The 5,548-nt window shown below is 40.2% G+C and overlaps 1 pseudogene; it reads right to left on the reverse strand.

Annotated features, from left to right (window-relative positions):
* Positions 1-1,035: 1,035 nt before the first annotated feature.
* LOC149264251 (alpha-bisabolene synthase-like) lies at positions 1,036-5,323 on the reverse strand (annotated as a pseudogene).
* Between the last annotated feature and the right edge of the window lie 225 nt (positions 5,324-5,548).

Here is a 5,548-nt window from a genome sequence, read left to right on the forward strand (position 1 = left end):
TTGAATAACTACTACACTGAGGCAATATTCTCGACTTTTCTTCATTAAATGAAATAGTTCACTGGTTGAAATAACTACCACAGTTAGACATATATTCGATCTGTTATAACCGATGTTTCAGATGAGAGCAACGAACGATCAATCAAGTCAAACATATTGCGGTATGAGTGATATTATGATTTCGAGTGAGTGAGTGATAGATACATATATTTATTTATACATTTATTTTTTATTTGTTGAAATTCACATTTAAATTTTTTTCCACACTATGTAGTGGTGGATGTATAATAGGGTACTTGACATTTAAAAGATTTTCACACACTTGTAAGCTATAACATGTACCCATCTAATATTTATATATCACCTTTATTCTCAATGCAATAATAATTATTTTTATTATTAATAAAAATAATTAATATATAAATTTTTTACATATAAATATATTTAAAATTAGATTAGAATTTTTTAATTTATAAAAAAATTAATTATAATTAAATTACTCATTAATATCATATAACCCAAAAATCATTTAGATCACATAACAAAAAAATCTTAAAATTATAAAAAGTTTAGTTAAAAAAAAATAGTTAATCAATATCACATAATCCAAAATGATCCTAAAACATTTTACATCAATATCACATAATCCAAAAAAATTAAAACATTTTACATTACATTTGATTATATAATTTTTTTAATTAATAAATATAATTAAAACAAAACAAAAATGATCTTAAAATAAATCTCAAATGAACTTCATTTGTATAGATAACGTAATTAACAAAAACAAAATCTAAAATAAATGATTGAAATCAAATCTCTACCATCACATAAATTTATAATTAAATTAAACATGCCGAGATTCTAAATTCCAAGCCTCCTCGTTCAATCAATATATCTTAATTCCATTGAACGTCTGCGTCACTTTGTGAAAGCTCAAACTGAAACAATTCAGGAGGTTATGTATGCACATCTTCATATGGAAGGAAGGTGTTCAAACTCAAAGTCACATCACAGCAAGAAGGACCATATGAGTTACAGTGGCAAGGGTTCAATTAGACACTCTTTGATGTAGTCCTTCATTTTTGTTTTAGAGATGCCGAAACCATCTCCTTCCTTGAATATCACCATCGTCACTCGAGTCTCTTCCATCAGCATCTTCTTGCACTCAAATGGGATGTCGACATCCGATGTGTCGTCGGGCTTCAGAAACTCCCACGTCAGCTCCTTCACTGCCGGCTCCAGAAGGCTGTACATGTAATTCACAGCCACTTCCTCTGTACTTCCAGGATGTTCTTTCATATAACATTCAATACTGGACGCCAATTCTCCACGAGCCTTCTCAGCCTTATATGTATGTATGTCGTCGGCCAGGCGAGCGATGATGCAGATGAGTTCTGTGAGAACACGCCTTCCTGGGTAATCTAATTGCTCCATTGCCTCTTGCGAAAGGATTTTCCCTTCCATCAATAACACTCCACTCACCAGAAGTTCTTTATGTATTCCTCCAAGCTTGGCACGTACTCAGATGCTAACCATTCAGCTTCTTCGTAATACCCCATAAGATATTCCTCCCACTGATGAATTCAAGATTAAGGTTAGAAAATAATTATAACATTGATGTCTGCACAGTAATTCAGATAAAAACAATTTACAAATTCATCCGTATTACTTACTCCTTTTCTGAAAAAGCTAAGCAATTCGCGCCCCTGTAACTTCTCTGCCTCCCGAACCACTTCGTGAACAATTTCGTAAAATATTTTGTAGCAGAGTTTCATATAGTCTGGAAGGCTTTCTGTCAAGGAGAGGTCCCATCTGAAGAGCCAACATAAGATAATTAGGATGATACACAATGTCAATGTAGATGAAGATGGTTGCAATAACATCCCACCTTCTGACAGCCTCAGTGAATAGCTTCAATTCATCAAGGGTTCCATATGTATCATACATATCATCCAGAACAATATTCAAGCAGGCTAGTTTTGAAAAGAGGAATCTGCATTTGGCATATTGGGGCTCATACGTGCCCGCCGCTACTATGAAGAAGCATTCCACGGGCCTCTCTCGACCGAAGGTGTCACGCCCCCAGCCCACGGTAGTCTTCCAACCGAGCCGGCGAGGTGCGGCACCACCGTGCACTTTCTTTTTAACAGTACTTATGCACATGGACTACGCCTACTTCACATTAACATACTTAGTTTGTTTTTCGCAACCAAGTAAAATGAATTAACCTTTATACTTAATGAAGCCCATACACATTCATTATCCAATATGCAATTAACCAAGATAATAACAATTGCACACAAGTATAAAGGGAGGGGCAACTCCCGAACAAGTCTGCCCGATAACAATATATTATGACAATCTTCAATAATACATCATACAAGTGTGCTTGGCAGAATCCAAGCCAACACTTAGAAATATTTACAATCAAGGCAAAGACAGCCTTTTACAACCATGTGCCAACCGTCCACGGTAGGAGGGTGCTCACCCGAGACACCAAGAACTCCTCCTCTCGGTTCTGCACAAAATCCCAACTCAAACCGTATCTCTGCACCTAAACTCGACCTCCGGTAAAGACTGCGCACTCCTTGGTAGAGCGCATGAGTTATGCGCACTCTACTTAGTTCTGCGCCTCCCTTTTACCCCTTCGCAGTTATGAGAGAGAGATGTGAATGCGTTGATGCCAAATGAGGCTTTGCGCCATCCAATATATACGCTAGCCTGCCATATGGTAAAGGGGTGTCAGCTTTAAAGCCGACCCCATAAAACTGTTTTACAAGCCCCTGCTTTATTCTTTTGCAAGTCGGCCTTTGCCCATATGCAAAGCCCTTCCTACGCCAAGTATAAAGCTTCGGCCTCTTTCCCATTTCACATTATTTTCACTAAGTGTTCATCGCACTTAGTTCGATCGTCGCATATGTTACATGCTTTCGTCGCATATGTGGCTCGGCTCGCCGTCGCACTACGCCGCTCGCTGGGTGACCGCACCCGCGCCTGCTCGCCGGGTGACCGCACCCGCGCCCGCTCGCCGGGTGACCGCGCCCGCGCCCGCCTGTTGTTGAACCGCGCCCGCTCGCCGGGTGACCGCACCCACGCCCGCTCGTCGGGTGACTGCGCCCGCGCCCGCCTGTTGCTGAACCGCGCCCGCTCGGCGGGTGACCGCACCCGCGCCGCTTGCCGGGTGACCGCACCCGCGCCCGCCTGTTGTTGAACCGCGCCCGCTCGCCGGGTGACCGCACCCGCGCCCGCTCGCCGGGTGACCACGCCCGAGTCGCATGAGTGCCGGATGTAAGGTTGCCCGCTCGTCGTGCACGGAGCGCCCGCCCGTTTCCACTCTCCGCCCATCGTGCATGGAGCGCCCATCTGTCGCGCGCCTGCCCGAGTCATGAGGGCCTTACAGAAGGGTAATAAAGGGAACTCCGAATGTGGAGCAGAATCAATCAAAGAAGGAATTAGAACAAGTTTCATCATTCAAAGAAGGAATTATAAGAAATTTGAAACTAAGTAATTTTTGAGTAATTAGAATAGAGTGGATATATACTACATTCTGGAATAATAGCATAAATCAATAGGTTGGTTTATTACGTAGTGACATGCTTCATCTCTTTTTGATGAATTGCCTGGATAATGTTGGAGTCCAGTTTAGCCAATTCTAAAATCTTTTGGTTGTTTACTCTGGGCAGTCTGAAATTGGATAAAAATGGAGCACCTGGTCAGTCTTATTATTATTATCAGCCAGGCACGAAAGGAAAGAACCTGCAAATTATGCTAAATTTGGGAAAAAGGATGAAGAGAAATTATGAAAGTGAAATTGAATCCTGGGGTCTCACTTACTTATAGACACTTTTGGCTAAGCGTGCATAATCTGAACTATACCCTTGACAATATCTCTTTGCTTCTACTCTGGAAACACTGGCATGCCAAGAATTCTCCAGCTCGTATTGAATCTGGCAACGGTAAACAAAATATTAGAAACTCATTCAATCGCTTCCGTGGAGGAAAACAAATAAGCGAGTCGACATGTCTGGACAGTAGGTTACCTCCTGGTTTACGTTTTGCTTCTTGTTCCATGCAGTGAAAATCTCACTTTTCTCAAGAGCTTCCCTTAAATATTTTGTGGCAGAGTCTCTAGCTTCATCCAAATTAGTTTCAACAGGGAATGCGAGTTGGGAAGCTCTATACAGGCTCAACATGCTTGCTACATTTTTGTTAAATTGGCTGGTTGAGCAAAAGAAATGCCTATCGGCATCTTTGAAGTTGTCGAAAACAGCTGTTAATACGATGTGCAAAGGTTAGATGAGAGAACAGAAGATGATGATGATTTAAAGGTTAAGTCAGATTTTCCTGATCGCTTTCATCCTTTATTGCTTCCACATTGCTTTTTATGAATTCAATGCCTGTATATACAGATCAATGGCAATTGTCATTACAATTAATGACAATCACATGATCACGAGGTTACTGCAAGTTTTATATCCACAGAAATGTCTATAGGAAAATATATCCACAACAATTGTTCAAAAATTGCCACAACAATTGTTCAAAAATTGCTCTCTTGATGCAAGGAAATGAAATTTGAAGGATCAAAATTTTGGTAGATATTTAAATAAAAAAAACATGAAAAATTAACCCGATTACTAATATTAACCCTACATGATGACATTGATAAAAAATTAAAAAACAACTCTCAAATCCCAATTTTAATTCTTGCCCTGTTCGACTCACACATCCCAACTTTCCATTTAAGGAGAATTAAAAAGACAACTCTCAAATCCCAATTTCAGTTCTTACCATGCTCTACTTGCACATGCCCAACTTTCCATTTAAGGAGCGCAAGAACACATGAAAGAGTGGCAAGCAGGCAGTGGGACAGGAGAAAGTGTGACTCAGTTCCCCATGAACCATCTTTTAACTTGCTTTTCAAAATCCAATCAACTGTTTGGGGAAATTGCAGTCGAGAAGAACCATCAATGGCGGGCACCCCGGCTACCCATGCTGTGTCATAAGCAGATGGGGGGATCATTAAAGCATCTCCTTCACTTGTAAGCATCAGCTTAATCTCACTAATATGTGTCTCCACGCGTTCTCCATAGCAAGAATCCTGTTCAATTAACACAATTAGTGATCATTATCAAAAGTGATATATATACTTGATCTGATCAGAAGAAAGAATAGATTTACTCACAGTGTAAGGGGATTGAAAAGATTGCACAAAATCGTAATCCCAGACATTTGGATAAGGATTGGTCGTCCTCCTGATCACACTGCTGCTGCTGCTACCTGTCGACAGAGTAGAAGAAGCAACAAAAACACTAGCCATTACAACGAATATTAGCTATATGCACTGGAATGGAATTTGGCAAACAAATTTTTCTTGCTCGATTAGCTTGCTTCGAAGACAACTGAGTCACCTGCTGGTATTATGTAGGTATATATAGTGGCCTACATCGATGGAAGGAAGCTTAGGCGGGGAATGTGATGAGTTGAGTTGAGTGACTTCCAAATTGTGCATATGCTAAATAAATTGTTGCATGTGAGTCAAATT

Source organism: Pinus tabuliformis, chromosome 6 (genome assembly GCF_031772625.1).
Source record: "Pinus tabuliformis cultivar Carrire ecotype Pingquan chromosome 6, CPIR1, whole genome shotgun sequence".
NCBI lineage: Eukaryota > Viridiplantae > Streptophyta > Pinopsida > Pinales > Pinaceae > Pinus > Pinus tabuliformis.